Raw genomic sequence first — 16,895 nt, 5'->3', positions numbered from 1 at the left:
ACTTCTTAATAGAGAATGATGATGTTCTAGAAGGGCAATGTGGGGTAAGAGCTATCACTGTGGCCATCTCTTGAAATTACAATATGACATCACGTGTAAATAACTGATGATCATAACCTTTTAAGGAAATATATATATTTTAAGAAAATAATATATTAACCCAAGCAAATCTTTAAACTAGTAGAATAGGTATTGAAGAACCCGTGTCAACTGCCTTTAGTCCCTTCTCGTTACCTCTGATTCTTTAGACTAGAAGAATGAGATATAATGTAAGTCTCCTAGGGCTGCCATAACAAAGTGCCACAGACTGAGTGACTTAAGCAACAGAAATGTATTGTCTCACAGCTCTGGAGGCTTGAAGCCTGAGATCAAGGTGTTTTCAGGGCTGATTCTTCCTGAGGGCTGTGAGAGAAGCCGTGTCTCTCCCGTATCTTCTGTGGTTTACTTGTAATCTTTGGCATCCCCTGTTCTGTTAAATCATCTCCCTGATCTCTGCCTTCATCTTCACAGGGTGTACTCCCTGAATGTGTACATCTGTGTCCAAATTTCTCCTTTTTATAAAAATACCAGTCATACCCGATTAGGCGCCCAGCCTAGTTCAGTGTAATCTCATCGCAACTAATTACATCTGCAATGGCCCTATTTAGAAATAAGGTCACATTCTAAGGTATGAGCCTTTTAAGACTTCAACATAATGATTTTTAAGGTGACCCACAACATGCCTCTTATTTTCTGAAGGAAGAAGTTTCTTTTGATAACGGCTTCTGGGAGCATGAATTGGAATAGGTAAAATTTTCCAATGTTATGTCTGTCTTTTCCTTTTCATGACATTTGTCATTCTCTTCAACCTCCTAAATACCTTCTTTACATTTTAAGTAAAGGTTTTCATTAAGGCGATCAGTGTCATTAGAGTAGTTTAGGATTAAATGTTCCTTTAATTAAAATGTAATTATCAAATGCTGGTGTGGAGCCTCATCCCTTCCCAAACTTTCCACAGTCCTAGTGCCTCTAGTTATCTAACTTCAGGTTGCTTAGGAGTTTTTGTTTTTGTTTTATGACTATCCCCTCGTAACCTGGGATTCACCTGTACAGCAACCTAGTTTAGTAAAGAGGCTTAAAGAGCAATGTATTGACTTTGGGGACTTGAGATTGTTATCTCTCAATTTATTTCCTGTGAATGTTTATAGAAAAAAAAAAATGGTACAACCAGCTGCTCGCCGGGGAAGCCACAAATATTTGGCTTTCCTACCCTGGCACTTACCTTGCACTTGTTTTCAAAATACCAACCAATCATTAAATAGCCAGTTCCCACTACATCTTTGTGAGATGTGAGAATTCTTGCCATTTTCAGTAAAGAAAATTGAAGTAGAAAGCACCAAGGTGACCTGCGCAAGGTGCAGAACAAATCAGAAGCAGATCCAGGTGGTTGCCATTTTATGAAGTAAGAGTTTGTCGTGTGTAAACCCAGGGACAGGCTGTCACAGCCTCATCCCTTTCTCCTATTCCAGAAAGCCAAAGGCCCACTTTTCCCCTTTCTCTGCTGCCCTTGGAGGCGCAGCACACAGGCAGGGGTTAGCAGACACCAAGCACACGTGGCCAGCAGATACCCACTGGGAGCAGGCATGTTATTAGTGCTTGCAAAGCTCCCTGGAGATCTCAGAAATCTTAAGGCGGACTTTTGGGACATGAAACCCTGAGTCAGCAGATGGGACTCCAGGGCAATCTCTTTTGTACTACAGGGTGGTGAGATCTGGGAAATTTGGGTCACACGAACAATAATGAAAAAGATGTAGAAGGTATTCCTTTTGGTCCTAAACTGTAATCCTCTCCATCATAGGATCTAATAGAAACAAGCTCTCTGAGATCCTTTGCTCTAGTCTTAAACCAGTAGGCATTAATAGCAAACTTTAAGGACTTTCCTTAACTCTAGGAAGACACTGCAAGAAAGAATCGTAGGCATGAATGTGGCTGCCTCCCCAGATATGCTGGGAGGCACCAGATCACCTTTCAGTGTTTGCAAAGTTCTCATTTTTTTCACTCTGGTGAAATAAGACTGCATATAATTGGCTGGTCCTATACGTGAGTGAGGGAAATTCATTGGGATGGAAATTATCTTATTTAAGGTGCCCATCCAGACCAGCATTTTACACTTAGGCAGGTCACTGAAGCAAAATTCCTCCCCAGAATCACATTCTCCTCTCCTGATACCAAGCTTCTCTTTCCCTAATATTTTCTTTACTCGTTTACTTTTTAAAAAAATTTTTATCTTTTATTTTTATTTGTTTAAGATGGAGTCTTACTCTGTCACCCAGGCTGGAATGCAGTGGTGCAGTCTCATCTCACTGCAACCTCCGCCTCCCAAGTTCAAGCAATTCTCCTGCCTCAGCCTCCCAGGTAGCTGGAATTACAGGCACTCGCCACCACACCTGGTTAATTTTTATATTTTTAGTAGAGACGGGGTTTTACCATGTTGGCCAGGCTGGTCTCAAACTCCCGACCTCAAGTGATCCGCCTGCTTCGGCCTCTCAAAGTGCTGGGATTATAGGCATGAGCCACCGTGCCCAGCCTACTCATTTACTTTAAAGCTGGGATTGGCCTTTGGCTCAGCAGAGGCATAGCTGGTGAGGTGTGTTTTGCTTTGGTGATAGGATTCTCATGCAGAGTAGGAGACAGAGTGGACCTGCTTTTGAGAAAGAATATAATAAGTTGAAGTTTTTCTTTTTCACATCAAAATTCCATCTTGGTCCTGCACCCCTAAATCCTAGGCATAAAGATTGAAGCATTTAGGTTTATTTGCATAGTCAAAACTAAGAAACTCATCCTATTTCTCATTTCATCTTGGCCACTAGGAATCTCAGAGTCAAATTTAGTGCTCAGTTTCACGACGCATTCTTAGTTTGTTTTCAAGAATAAAACCTGAACTTCAAGTTCAGGCTGCAATGACAGAATACCATCAACTGAGTGGCATAAGCAATAAACATTTATGTCTTTCAGTTCTGGAAGCTGGAAAGTGTAAGATCAAAGAATTAGAATATTTAGTGTGTGATGAGGGCCATTTCCTTGCTCCTAGAGAGCTGTCTTCTTATTGTGTCTTCATATGGCAGAATGAGGGCTGGAGAGCTCTCTGGACCTCTCTTTTTTTTTTTGAGACAGAGTCTTGCTCTGTTGACCAGGCTGGAGTGCAGTGGCAAGATCTTGGCTCATTGCAACCTCCACCTCCTAGGTTCAAGCAATTCTCTTCCCCAGCCTCCCGAGTAGCTAGGATTACAGATGCCCACCACCACGCCTGGCTAATTTATTTTTTTATACTTTTTTTTTTTAGTACAGATGGGGTTTCACCATCTTGGCCAGGCTGGTCTTGAACTCCTGACCTGTGATCCACCTGCCTCGGCCTCCCAAAGTGCTGGGATTACAGGCGTGAGTCGCCGCACCCGGCCTGGGTCTCTTTTATAAAAACATTAATCCTATTCATAGCACTCCAACCTTGTGACTGACTCACCTCCCAAATGCCCCATCTCCCACTTCTGTCACTTTGGGGGATTAGAACTGCAACCTATGGATTTTGCGGGACAGAAGTATTTAGTCGATAGCAACAATTTTACATACACTTTTATTATGACCCATATCTTAATGACTTTATTTCTAAGGGTTTTTTTTTTTTTTAAACTACAAGCTGCCTGAGGTCTTTTTAAAAAAATAAGCATGGTGTTCATAATAAAACATATTTTTAAAATCAATATAATATTCAACTCTGAGAATGTCCTTAAAAATTAGTTTGTTTTGTCCACAGGTTGATCAGAGAACACTGAAAAATGACAACCAGTTCTGGTATTCAGCTGGGGCACACCCATCCTGCCACACTGGATGTTAAGATATTGAACTTTCTGTATGAGTTGTTTGAAGCTGCTGCCCTAAAGGACATGAACAGACACTTCTCAAAAGAAAACATTCATGTGGTCAACAAACATGAAAAAAAAGCTCAACATCACTGATCATTAGAGAAATGCAAATCAAAACCAAAATGAGATACCATCTCACAGCAGTCAGAATGGCAATTACTAAAAAGTCAAGAAACAACAGATGTTGGCAAGGATTTGGAGAAAAAGGAGCGCTTTTACACGTTGGTGGGAAGGTAAATTAGTTTAACTATTATGAAAGACAGTGTGGAGCGAGGTGGCCGAGTTGCAGACGCAGAGATGCAGATCTTTGTGAAGACCCTCATGGGCAAGACCATCACCCTTGAGGTCGAGCCCAGTGACACCATTGAGAATGTTAAAGCCAAAATTCAAGACAAGGAGGGTATCCCACCTGATCAGCAGCGTCTGATATTTGCCGGTAAATAGCTGGAGGATGGCCGCACGCTCTCAGACTACAACATCCAGAAAGAGTCCACCCTGCACCTGGTGCTGCGCCTGCGAGGTGGCATTATTGAGCCTTCCCTTCGCCAGCTTGCCCAGAAATACAACTGCGACAAGATGATCTGCCGCAAGTGCTATGCTCGCCTGCACCCCCATGCTGTCAACTGCCGCAGAAGAAGTATGGCCACACCAACAACCTGCGCCCCAAGAAGAAGGTCAAATAAGCCTCTTCCTTCCTGGAAGGGCAGCCTCCTGCCCAGGCCCCATGACCCTGGAACCTCAATAAAATGTCCCTTTGGTTGACTGGAAAAAAAAAAAAGAAAGACAGTGTGGCAATTTCTCAAAGATCTAGAAGTAGAAATACCATTTGACCCAGCAATCTTATTACTGGGTATATACCTAAAGGAATATAAATCATTCTACTAGATACATGCACGTGTTTGTTCATTGCAGCACTATTTGCAACAGCAAAGGCATGGAATCAACGCAATGCACATCAACAATAGACTAGATAAAGAAAATGTGGTACATATACACCATGGATACAATGTATAACAAAGAATGAGATCATGTCCTTTGCAAGGACATGGTTGGAGCTGGAAGCTGTTATCGTCAGCAAACAAATGTAGGATCAGAAAACCAAACACCACATCACTTATAAGGCAGGAGCTGAACAATGAGAACAGAGAAAGAGGAACAACATACACTGGGTCCTCTGGGGTGGGGGGTGGGAGCTGGGGAGAGAGAGAGCATCAGGAAGAATAACTAACGGATGCTGGGCCCAATAATACATAAGTGTTGGTTTGTTCTGTGCAGCAAACCACCATGGCACATGTTTACCTATGTAACAAACCTGTCCATCCTGCACTTGTACCCCAGAACTTAAAATAAAAGTTTAGGGGGAAAAACGCTGCTTCCCTGAGCCTCCTAAGTACCTTCCACAGCCACTTAACTCACCCCTTGCCTGAGACCACTTCCTTGTCCATCCTCCCAGGATCCAGTACCAAAGAGGACCTAAAGGACCAGCTCCAAGCTATGGCCAGCAGCTGCTGTCGCAGACCAGTGCTTTAGCCGTTCTGGTTGGTAAGTATATTAATACTCCTCCTTAGAAGGAACTTTTTGCTATTTTTGCCTCATGTTATTGCAAACAATAGTTTTGCTTATTAATATACGTTTTGGGAGCTAGGCATGGTGGCTCATGCTTGTAATCCCAGCACTATGGGAGGCTGAGACGGGTGGATCACCTGAGGCTGGTAGTTCGAGACCAGTCTGACCAACATGGAGAAACTCCATCTCTATGAAAAAATACAAAAATAGCCAGGTGTGGTAGTGCACGCCTGTAATCCCAGCTACTCGGGGTGCTGAGGCAGGAGAATTGCTTGAACCCAGGAGGCGGAGGTTGCGGTGAGCCGAGATTGTGCCATTGCGCTCCAGCCTGGGCAAAAAGAGGGAAACTCCGTCTCAAAAAAAAAATATATATATATATATATATATATGTATATATATATATATACACACATACATACAAGTTGTGGGTAGTGGCAAAGAATACAGACCCCGAAGCCGCGCTGCTTAGATGCAGCCTGGTTCATCCTCACCTAGACCCCGTGATGTTGGTGAGTTCTGTCTTCTGTATACCTCCTTTCTTTGTGAGTTGAATTAAGAGTGGTGTCCACCTTGCAGGATTGTTGAGGGGAGTAGACAAGTGAATCATGTAAAGCAGTTAGAGCAGTGCCTGTTTCAAGCTCAGCTGTGTTAGCCATTATGACTGGGCATCTATTCCATGTCAGACACAGCACTAAAGGCTTTGTGTTTGTTATGTAACTCCCAAGTACTCTATCAAGTAGATATTGTCATCCCTGTTTTAAAGACTACATCTCAGGGAAGTTGAGATATGCTCAAGACGACAGTGCCAGCGATAGACAGAACAGATGGAAATTCCTATCTCATGCTTCTTCTCTGCCCTAGGTTCTTCTTTGGTAGAAGTGGCACCTTGCTGCAAAGAAGAAAGAGGAGGTGGCTGGCTGCTCGCAGGTGTCTGGTGATGGCTGAGTAAGAGATGCTCGGTGGAGACAGGGAACTTGCGGAGGTGGGGTGGCAGATGGAGCTCCCCTCTGCCCTTCTGCTTCTCTTTAGAACAAAATTCTCCCACCACCAAGGCTGAAAGCCTGGCAGTCATCCTGCCCCTCCCTTTCCTCGCTCCCAGATGGAGTTACCAAGTGCCCCGTGATGTCTGCTCACGTGATGTCTCCTACCTTTCTGCCATTCCATCCACGCCTGTGCTAACACTCCAAGTTCTCATTACCTCATGCCTAGATCATTTCAAAGGCCTCTCAAAAGCCTTTCAAAAATCTCCCAGCCCCCGTGCCTCAGTCATCCCTCCTGAAACCACCACGTTATTCCTAAAGACACTGCTGCCATCACGTGATTTCACTGTTCAAAACCTTCCAGTGACTGCTCAGTGTTTACCAAATACAGTGAAGCTTTTTAGAAGGACATTCAAGCTCCTTCATTTGATTCCATTTCCCGATTGCTCTCTCAGGACTCCCAGTAAGAATCCTGTGATTTAGCCAGGTTTGTTTACTTGTTATTCCTTAACTGTGCCATTTCTTTCCCATCTCCAAGCCTTACCCACTCCACTCCCCCTGCCTGCCACCGTGTCCTCCAGTCGTCTAAATCCTGTAGCTCCATCATGACCCAACTTGGCCCCATCCCTGCTGATACTTCCCCTTACCACTCTAGGGTAGTGGAATCTCTCCGTATCTGAGTGATACTGCTCACTGGGCACTTCATCCCCACTGCCTTATGTTATACATTTGCTTTTTATTTGAATATGCTCTGCTTTCTCAGTTACAGTATGAATGTCTTAACAGCCAGAGTGGGAAGGAGATGATGGCAAGAAGGCTGCGGGACAGCCTGGTGGGTAGGCTCTTGGGTTCAGAAATCAGGCAAGCAGGGTTTGAATCACAGCTCCACTCTAACTAGGCACTCTTTGCCAAGTTACCTCATCTCTCAGTGTTCTCATTCATACAATGAAGATAGTGATTGCTCCTACCTCGTAGGGCTGTTGTGAGGATTAAATGAGTTAGCACATGAAGAACCCTTGCCCAGAGCACGGCACACAGATAAAGCTTATTTACTATGTTATCGTTGTTTTCACTATCAGACAAGAAGAAAGGGTTTATGATATGCAACACGCCACATAAATGACTTATTTAATTTATGTAACAACCTGGTGAGGTAATAGGATCATGCTCATTTTAGAGATGAGAAAACTGGAGTTTTGAGAAGTTTGGTCACATGGTTAATAATTCAGCCTAAACTCGGCCCTCTCTGGGTCCACAAACCATTGCTTTCCACAGTTCATCCACTAAATTCCTGAGATTGGGGGAAATGGTTTGTACTTCTTTATAATTCCGTCAATAACTCATAGATTACACAAAAAAATTGCTGCTGAATGGCTGGGAGATTTCTTAGAAGATCTCACCAGCAAATCCTGTATGCTGCTGTGGGTCAACATTGCTATCTGCCCACCACAATTTCCTTTCTCCCTTGGTACTCCCAGTATTTAGCTGGGCACCTAACTGCCTAAAACAGGGATCAGCACGGCCTTCCTGTACACAGTCAAATACAGTACATAATTTCGGTTTTGCTGGCCATGTGGTCTCATTAGAAGACTCAGCTTTGGCGTGGTAGTACAAAAGCAGCCATAGGCAACATGTACATGAATGAGTGTGGCTGAGTTCCCCAAACCCTTATTTACGAAAACAGATTTGTCCTATGGACTGTAGTTTGCCAACCTCTCACCTAAAGTGCAGACAGCACATGCTGCCTCAGATAAAGATGCCCGTGATGGTTAATTCTATGTGTCATCTTGGGTGCTGCAGTGTACCCAGATATTTGGTTAAACATTATTATGGGTGTTTCTGTGAGAGTACTTTTGGATGACATTAACATTTAAATTGATGGGACTTTAAGTAAAGCAGACTGTCCTTCATTATGTAGGTGAACCTCATCCAATCAGTGGAAAACCTGAATAGACCAAAAAGAAAAGAATAGATCAAAAAGCCTGAATAAAATAGAATATTTTATCTTCCTCCCCTGAGGAAGAGAGAATTCTCCAGCAGTCTGCCTTCAGACTTCATCCTCAGTACTTTCTTGTTCTAAAGAGGACTAGAACTTGAACCCAGCTTTCCTGGGTCTCCAGCCTGCCCGTTCACTCCTCAGATTTTGATTTGCCAGCTTCTTTAATAATGTGAGCCGATTCCTTATAAATCTTTTTCTATATATATACACATCCATTGGTTCTGTTTCTCTGGGGGAACCCTGACTAAAGCAGTGTTATTTCCCAGCTGCCCTTGTGGCAAGATGTATCCATGTGACTGTGTTCTGGCAAACAGAATGTAAGTGGTAAACTGTGTGATAGCTTCCAAGAAATTTCCTTAAATGATAGGAAGTATATGCTTTTTGGCCTGTCATCCCTCCTTCACCCGTCCTGCTGTTTGGAAGGCAGATGTCATGGCTGAAGGGCTTCCGTGGACTGTGATACAGTCACAAAGCAGAAGCCCAGAGCAGCCCGAGGTCAGATGACCGTGGAGCCCTCTCACTAGCATGAGTTGCTTACACCATCAGAGGCGTTCAAACCAAAGTGACTCCATCTTGAATAGGGGCTGGGTAAAATGAAGATGAAACCTGCTGGCTACATTCCTAGGTTAGGCATTCTTAGTGATAGGATAAGAGGTCAGCAGGGCTGGTGTCACAAGATACAGGTCACGAAGACCCTTCTGATAAAACAGGATGCGGTAAAGAAGCCTGCCAAAACCCACTAAACCCAAGATGGCAACATCTGGTGGTCCTCGCTGCTCATTATATGCTAATTACAATGCGTTAGCATGCTAAAAGGCACTCCCACTAGTGCCATGACGGTTTACAAATGCCATGGCAACATCCAGAAGTTATCCTATATAGTCTAAAAAGGGGACGAACCCTCAGTTCCGGGAATTGTCTGCCTCTGTCCTGGAAAACTCATGATTAATTCACCTCTTGTTTAGCATATGATCAAGAAATAACCATAAAAGTAGCCAACCAGCAGCCCTCGGGGCAGCTCCGTCTATGGAGTAGCCATTATTTTGTTTCTTTACTTTTCTAATAAACTTGCTTTCACTTTACTCTGTGGACTCGCCCTGAATTCTTTATTGTGCAAGATCCAAGAACCGGCTCTTGGGGTCTGGATCAGGACGCATTTCTGGTAACAACACCAGGACTTTTATATAAGCAAGAAATACAGCCCAGTCTGGTTTAAGCTATATTTAATGTCCCCATTACAGCTGAACTTAATCCTAACAAGCACCATTCCTATCAGCCTGGTGCTGGAAATAGTAGCACTTCTCTCTGGTGGCCATGAAGAAATTCACTTATAGTATTTTACAAAAATTCTATTCAGAGAGAATAACCCAATTTAAATCTTTCCCACACTGGTCAGCTGTCTTTTTAGAATCAGCAGGAGGACATGAGATTGAAGCATAGGAAAGAGAGAGAAACAGAAATAGATTCTTTTTTTTTTTTTTTGAGATGGGCTCTGTTACCAGGCTGGAGTGCAATGATATGATCTGGGCTCACTGCAACCTCCACCTCCCGAGTTTAAGCAATTCTCCTGCCTCAGCCTCCCGAGTAGCTGGGATTACAGCCATATGCCACCAGCTTGGCTAATTTGGTATTTTTAGTAGAGATGGGGTTTCTCCATGTTGATCAGGCTGATCTCGAACTCCCGAGCTCAGGTGATCCACCCGCCTCGGCCTCCCAAAGTGCTGGGATTACAGGCATGAGCCACCGCACCTGGCCAGAAATAGATTCTTTTGAAATGGGTAGGGAGAGGGGCAGAGCCAGACCAAACTCAGGGACTCTAGGTTGACACAACTGGAGGTGCCGAGGTGGGGCTGGGGTGTGGGGAGTCTTGAGGGGTTCACTGCTGGCACTGTTCTTATTAGGGAATGATGTAGCTGGCATCAGAAATGGATGTTTCCAGCTGTGTAGACCTCAAGCCCAGCCTCAGGTCAGATATATGGCTGGAGCTGACTACAGATTTTTTTTTTTTTTGGTCATGACTCAGCCATCTGCATTAAATCATGACCTTGATCTATCCTTTGTGTATCTTCACCTTAGACTTAAATAAAAGGGAAAAAGAAATATAGTAAGTAAATGGTCAAATCAGTAGCCCAACGCCTCTCACCCTACCTTCATTTTGCTTGTTGGAATAGCTTGTTCTTTCTATAGAATTAAGAATTCTAGCTATTCACATTTTGAGCTCCCTTGAGGCTAGGACATAGATATGAGATCTGATTTTGGCCAGTTTACCTGCAAAGCCTGCTGAGTGTCTTATGAGAAATCCCTTCTTTACTGGATATAATCTTGTTGACATGTGATGCCTGGAACTGCTGCAGCCACCTTGTGAGCATGAGGGTGACATGGCAGACACACTGAGGAATGCAAAGTCAAGAGATGGAAAATACCTGGATTCTTGATGACATCCCTGACCTTAAAAGGTTGGACTGCATCCAGGCTTATTGCTGTGTGAAATCCTAAATGTTCTTATTGTTTAACTATTTTTGGTTCATAATTCTGTTACTAGCAGCCAAAAGCATCCTTACTGATGCAGTGGCTAGAAGCAGTTTAGCATTCTAAGCTGTAACATCCTATCTTTACAGGTCACCTTGGTCCAGACAAATACATCTCACCCTTGTTAGCTGTTACTGCTCCATTTTCTGATTGGAAAGTATGTGCTATCCACTTAATGGACGATAATGCAGCTAGGCCATCTGAGTTTGAAACCTGGCTGGCCAGGCACAGTGGCTCACGCCTGTAATCCCACCAGCACTTTGGGAGGCCAAGGCAGGCAGATCACCTGGGGTCGGGAGTTCAAGACCAGCCTCACCAACATGGAGAAATCCTGTCTCTACTAAAAACACAAAATTAGCCGAGTGTGGTGCCACATGCCTGTAATGCTAGCTACTCGGGAGGCTGAGGCAGGAGAATCACTTGAACCTGGGAGGCAGTGGTTGCAGTAAGCCAAGATTGTGCCACTGCATCCCAGCCTGGGTCACAAAGGCAAAACTCTCTCTCATAACAAAAAAGAAAAAGAAAAAAAAAGAAATCTGCCTTTACCTGTCTGACCTAGGGCAAATTACTGACTGTGCCTCAGCTTCCTCATCCATTAAAAGGGAAAAACAATCATCCTACTTCTTAGTATTATACTGAGGATCGAATGGATTGACACACATAAAATACTTAGAACAGTGCCTAACCCACATCATAATAATTAATAAGTACACACCAGCTTTATTATCATCCTCCCTAGGAGTACTCCCTTCTGCAGGCTTCCAAGGCAATTTGCTATCATGCTGTTCACCCACATTTTCCTTTGCCAAGCACTCCTGTGAAGAGCTGAAATGTGAGACAGACATGGCCAATTCAGGCCTCTTGCTAGCCTGCATACCACCAGTTTATCAGAGAAGAAGTCTGGCCAATGGAAAGTCTGGAAATATATCTAGAAACCAAAATTCCCTATAAGCCCTAAATCCCACACGTCTGCCTGTCTGCCACCCCATGCGTGCTCTGAGATGCAGGTGACAAGGACTCCTCTGGACTGGGTTTCCACAGGCCTCTGGGGTGTGCCCTCCAATGAGACCTTAACCCTAAATGTGTCTCTTATATATCCACAGTCCTAGTGAATAGAAAGGGGAAACCTCGCAGATCTTACATCACTATTATTTTTGATTTTGTTATTTGCCATTTCTCCCCCTCTTTAGCTTTTTTGCTGGGCCAAGAATCTCTGCAAGTCTCCTCTTGGGACACCCGATTTCCCATCACCCCAGTATTGTACATGCCTTGTCTGGCTGCCACCCCCCGGGGACTGCAGAGGCTGTTCAGCTCCTTATGTTTGCACTGTGTTTGTCAATCCAGGCAGTTTTCAGCAAATGCCTCTGGATAGCTCATCTGCAGAGCCCTTGGCAGCTTCCAAAATATTTTGGCCCAAGTTATTTAATTCTATGAGAATCTTGTATGGTGCATGTTTTTATTCCAAGCCAGGCTCTTCAGAGCTTTTTGCTTTCCTGTAGAGATCAGCGACAAAAAGACGTGAGACAAAAGTTTTTCACTTTCTTTCCTCTACCGATCTGAGGCTCCAAGGACCTTCTCTACAGTTACCTCAGCAGTGTGTATTCTGGTGGAAAGAAAGCAAAGACCTTGCAGAATTCAACTGAAGTCTCCCTGAAACTCAAGGACTTGGCTTTGGAAGGAAAAACAACCAACTGGTACTTCTCTGGATAGAAAGATCTGGTTCTGATGTCTAAATGGTGAGCCAATCTAGAATCGAGTGACAAGGAGGAAGGGTCTAGAAATTAGCTGACTTAAAGAAGTACTTCCTGATGTTAAATCTTTCGCCATTTGTATGAGTCCAAAGAAGCACAACACTTGGATCCCTTGAGATTAAGTCTGCTCTGTTGATTGGCTCATCGGCGAGCCTCTCACACATCTGCATTGGTAACATCCTTCTTGGGACACGGCCTGTCCCAGAAGCTCTGGAGGATGTGGGCTGGAAGGAGGAGCTGCAGGCTTCTGCATGTGGGCTGGGATCAGACCGCTGTGCCACCTCAGCGTCTGTCTGCACTGCCAGGCTCATGGAAAAGTTCCTTTCATTTCTCACATTTTATTCAGTGACAACTTGGGAGGCCTGCAGAGAGAGGGGTCGGGGCCCAGCTACTGTGCTAACCAGAGCACTACAAGTGACGAATGCTGTTTTTTCTTTTTCTTTCTTCCTTCTAGGAAGATTTAAACAATAATAACAACAACAAAACAAAAGAACTCACTTTTTACTTTCAAGCACACCCTGTTCCTTCACAAGAAAAAAAGCCCACAGTGCAACATTGATCCAGAAAGTCTCTATTCAGCACTCTTTGTTTGGTTTTGGCTCAGTGTTCGGCTAGCGGATTCCCAGAGCACACAGCAGCAGGGGAGGTGGGGTTCACAGCAGAGAACAGTAAAAAATCTACTCTAGATTTCCTGAGGTTCCAGGATGCAATGGAAAACCGCAGTGTTTCTGGGTGAGTGGCATGGAGCACAGCAGTGACTTTATACTCTATTTCACCCCCTTAAACTGGAGCTTGCCCGCATCAGGGCTGGCGAGGCACTCCCACCCATTCCTGCCTATACACATCCCCGCTCTGAAAGGGCTTCCTTGGGGGAAACTGGGCATCTACCTTCACCATCCCTTGAACAGGCTCTTGTAGGTGGCTTTTGCATGCGTAATTCCTACCTAAGGAGACACCTAAGCCACCCTTCTGGCTGCTTGGGGCAAAAACTTTGGAATCATCCTGGACTCCCCTTTTTCACGTCCCACTTCTAATACACTAGCTTAGCCGGTCAGCTCCACATTCAAACTGATTCAGGATGTATCAGTCAGGGTTCAATCAGAGAAACCAAACCAGTAGGAGAGTCCTATTAAGAGATCTACTGCAAGGAATTGCCCTACATATGTTACCGGTTGGGAGTGTCCAGGTTCTTGGCATCTTGAACAAAGAATTGGACAAAACGCACAAACAAACCAAAGAAAGAATGAAGCAACAAGAAAGCAGAGATTTATTGAAAACAAAAGTACACTCCACAGGGTAGAAGGGGGCATGAGCACAGGGGCTTAAGGGCCAGTTACAGAATATTTTAGGGTTTAAATGCCCTCTAGAGGTTTCCATTGGTTACCTGGTGTATGCCGTATGTAAATGAAGAGGCTAAAGTGAAGTTACAAAGTTACTTTTGGGTGCACATTCTGTGTAAATGACAAGTACCTGTATAGTTCCTGTCATAGCTGAAGTGTTTCCATTTGATTTAGTTCTAGGAAGTCCTTAGGTTCCCCGCCTCCAGGCCTGATGCTCCTGCCTCACATCATCCTGGGGCTGGTTAGGCGAGTGGGAGATCCACAGGGCAGGCTGTCAGAAAGGGTAGGCTGGAACTTCTGGGCATGAGCTGAGATATATAGTCCACGGGCAGAATTTATTCATCAGGGAACCCTCAGCTTCTCTAGGGCCTTACAGCGGATGGGATCAGGCCCATCCTGAATCTAGGATTACCTCCCTAGCTGAAAGTCAGCTGATCAGGGACTTTAATCATGTCCATATCTTCACAGCAACACCCAGATTAATGTTTGATTGAGTAACTGAGGTCTGTAGCTTAGCCAACTTTACACCTAAAACCTATTGTCACCTTATCTAGCCTTGACTCCTCCAGAATCACCCCCCCACCTTGGTCCAAACCACCATTATTTCTCCCTTGAATTATCGTGTTAGCCTGTATGCCAGGTTCCTGCTTCTTGCCCTGTCCTCCCTGGCCTTCCTCCTCCCACCCCCAACTATTTTCAACGGAGCAACTAGAGTGACGCATTCTCAGCTGCAGAGTGAGCAGTTGCTCCATTGCTCAAAGCCCCTGTAGTGGACAGAATGACGGTTCCCCAAAGATGTTCATGTTCTAATCCTTGGAACCCGTGAAGATGTTACCTCACATAGAAAGGGGACTTCGTACATGTGCTTAGGGTATGGACTTTGAGACGAGGAGAGTAGCCTGGATTATCCAGGGCAGCCAAGTCTAATCACATGAGTCTTCAACACTAGAAGAGGAAGACGGAAGAGTGGGTCAGAGGGATACGACATGACAAGAGCCTGACCCTCCATGGCTGGCTTTGAAAAGGGAGGAAGGGAGCCACAAGTGAACTGCAAGGGAAAGGGGACTTCAGTTCTAAACTGCATGGCCCTGAAGTCTATGGCCAAACTGCAGGAGCAAGGAAACAGATTCCCACCTGGATCTCCCAGTGAGGAAGCACTGGGAGCTTGACTTCAGCCTGGAGAGACCTGTGTGGGACTTCCGGTCTGTAGAACTGTAAGGTAACACATTTGCGTGGTTTAAACCACTAATTCATGTAATTTGTTATGGCAGCAATAGAAAAGGAATACAGCCCTTCAATGACTTTCCTGTCCTATTCAGAGTAAAAACCAAGCTCCTCAGCATCTTCCCCTGCTTGTTTCTGACTTCATTTCCTACCACTCTCCCTAACTCACGCCATCTCTGCTCCACCCCCTACATCGGCTCCTGGGCCTGGACTAGAGTGAAGCTAGTGAGTATTCGCTTCGAGATGCCAAAACCTCAGTAGTCACGATCAGTCATATTTTAATGCAATACCAAAATTCATGTGAAAAAATCCACGATATACAAATCACAAAAATTTGAAAGAAAGACAAGATCCAACCCTGCACTTGCTCGACTCACCGCCTCTGCCTCCCTCTAATTCCAGGCCTGGTCCTAGCTGCTCTCAAACTTCCAGCCACACTCCAATGACAGCACTTTTCTGATTGGTTTTGCCCCAGATATCTGCAAAGCTTCCTCCCTCACCTGCTTGGGTTTTTTTCTCAAATGTTTTCTTCTTAATGAGTCTTCCTGGCCATTTATTTAAAATCTCAGAGTGCCCTCACATACTAGTCTGTTCTCACGCTGCTATAAAGAACTGCCTGAGACTGGGTAATTTATGAAGGAAAAAGGTTTAATTGATTCACTGTTTTCTGCATGGCTAGGGAGGCTTCAGGAAACTTACAACCATGGTGGAAGGGGAAGTAAACGCATCTTTCTTCACACAGCAGTGGCAGGAGAAGTGCCGAGCAAAAGGGGAAAAACCCCTTATAAAACCATCATATCTCGTGAGAACTCACTCACTGTCATGAGAACAGCATGGGGGTAACCACTCCAATGACCCAATCACCTCCCAGTGGGTCCCTTCCAAGACACGTGAGGATTATGGAAACTACAATTCAAGATGAGATTTGGGTGGGGACATGGCCAAGCCATATCACCCCATCAGCACTCCCTGACCCCTTCTTGCTTTGTATTTCCCCAAAGTACTTAACATATCTAACATATTTATTTATTTACTACTTTTTGTTCACTGCTGTATTACTAGGACAAAACAGTATGTGGCGTGTAGTAGGTGTTCAATAAGTATTTGTTGTAGGAATGAAGGAAGAGAGGAAGGGGAGAAAGAAAGGAGAAGGAAGAGAGGACGAAGGGAGAGCAGGGAGGGAGGCCTCTGCCAATGGGGCTACAGAGCATATATATGCAAGCAAGGAATAACTTTCCCACTGGTTTATTGAAGCTGAAAATCCCTGAAGAGCTGCAGTAAATTTCAGTCTGTCTAAGAAAACATTAATTTATAAGCAGGGTTATTTTTTCCTTTCCCTAAGGGGGAAATGCCATCAAGAGCCAGTGTGTTCTATCTGATTAATTAGCAGATTTGGATTAGCTATGGCTTTCTTTTCTAGGAAATTAGCTAAATTCTGTTTCCACTGAAACTGGAAATGTTTGACCTCCTGGCAGTTTCTCCAAAGTCCTCTGAAGTAGAGTATCTGCAACTCGGTGTTTAATAATGCCTGGAGATTTTATTCTGTTCTAGTTCTTTTTTTCTTTTTTTTTTTTTTTTTTTTTTTTTTTTTTTTTTTTTTTTTTTTT

At 44.3% G+C, this 16,895-nt stretch overlaps 1 long non-coding RNA gene and 1 pseudogene across 1 annotated transcript; both read left to right on the top strand.

The window, feature by feature from the left end:
* Nucleotides 1-4,168: 4,168 nt before the first annotated feature.
* Nucleotides 4,169-4,646, top strand: LOC108296120 (annotated as a pseudogene).
* A 1,686-nt stretch (nt 4,647-6,332) lies between these two features.
* Nucleotides 6,333-13,980, top strand: LOC119469504. The gene is made up of 3 exons (XR_005198325.1): nt 6,333-6,447; nt 12,535-12,709; nt 13,179-13,980. It is a non-coding gene; the product is annotated as an uncharacterized LOC119469504 (long non-coding RNA).
* Nucleotides 13,981-16,895: the final 2,915 nt, after the last annotated feature.

Source organism: Cebus imitator, unplaced genomic scaffold (assembly GCF_001604975.1).
Source record: "Cebus imitator isolate Cc_AM_T3 unplaced genomic scaffold, Cebus_imitator-1.0 Scaffold682, whole genome shotgun sequence".
Taxonomy (NCBI): domain Eukaryota; kingdom Metazoa; phylum Chordata; class Mammalia; order Primates; family Cebidae; genus Cebus; species Cebus imitator.
The sequence above is the reverse complement of the archived record's forward strand: the minus strand, read 5'-3'. Positions and strand labels throughout refer to the sequence as shown.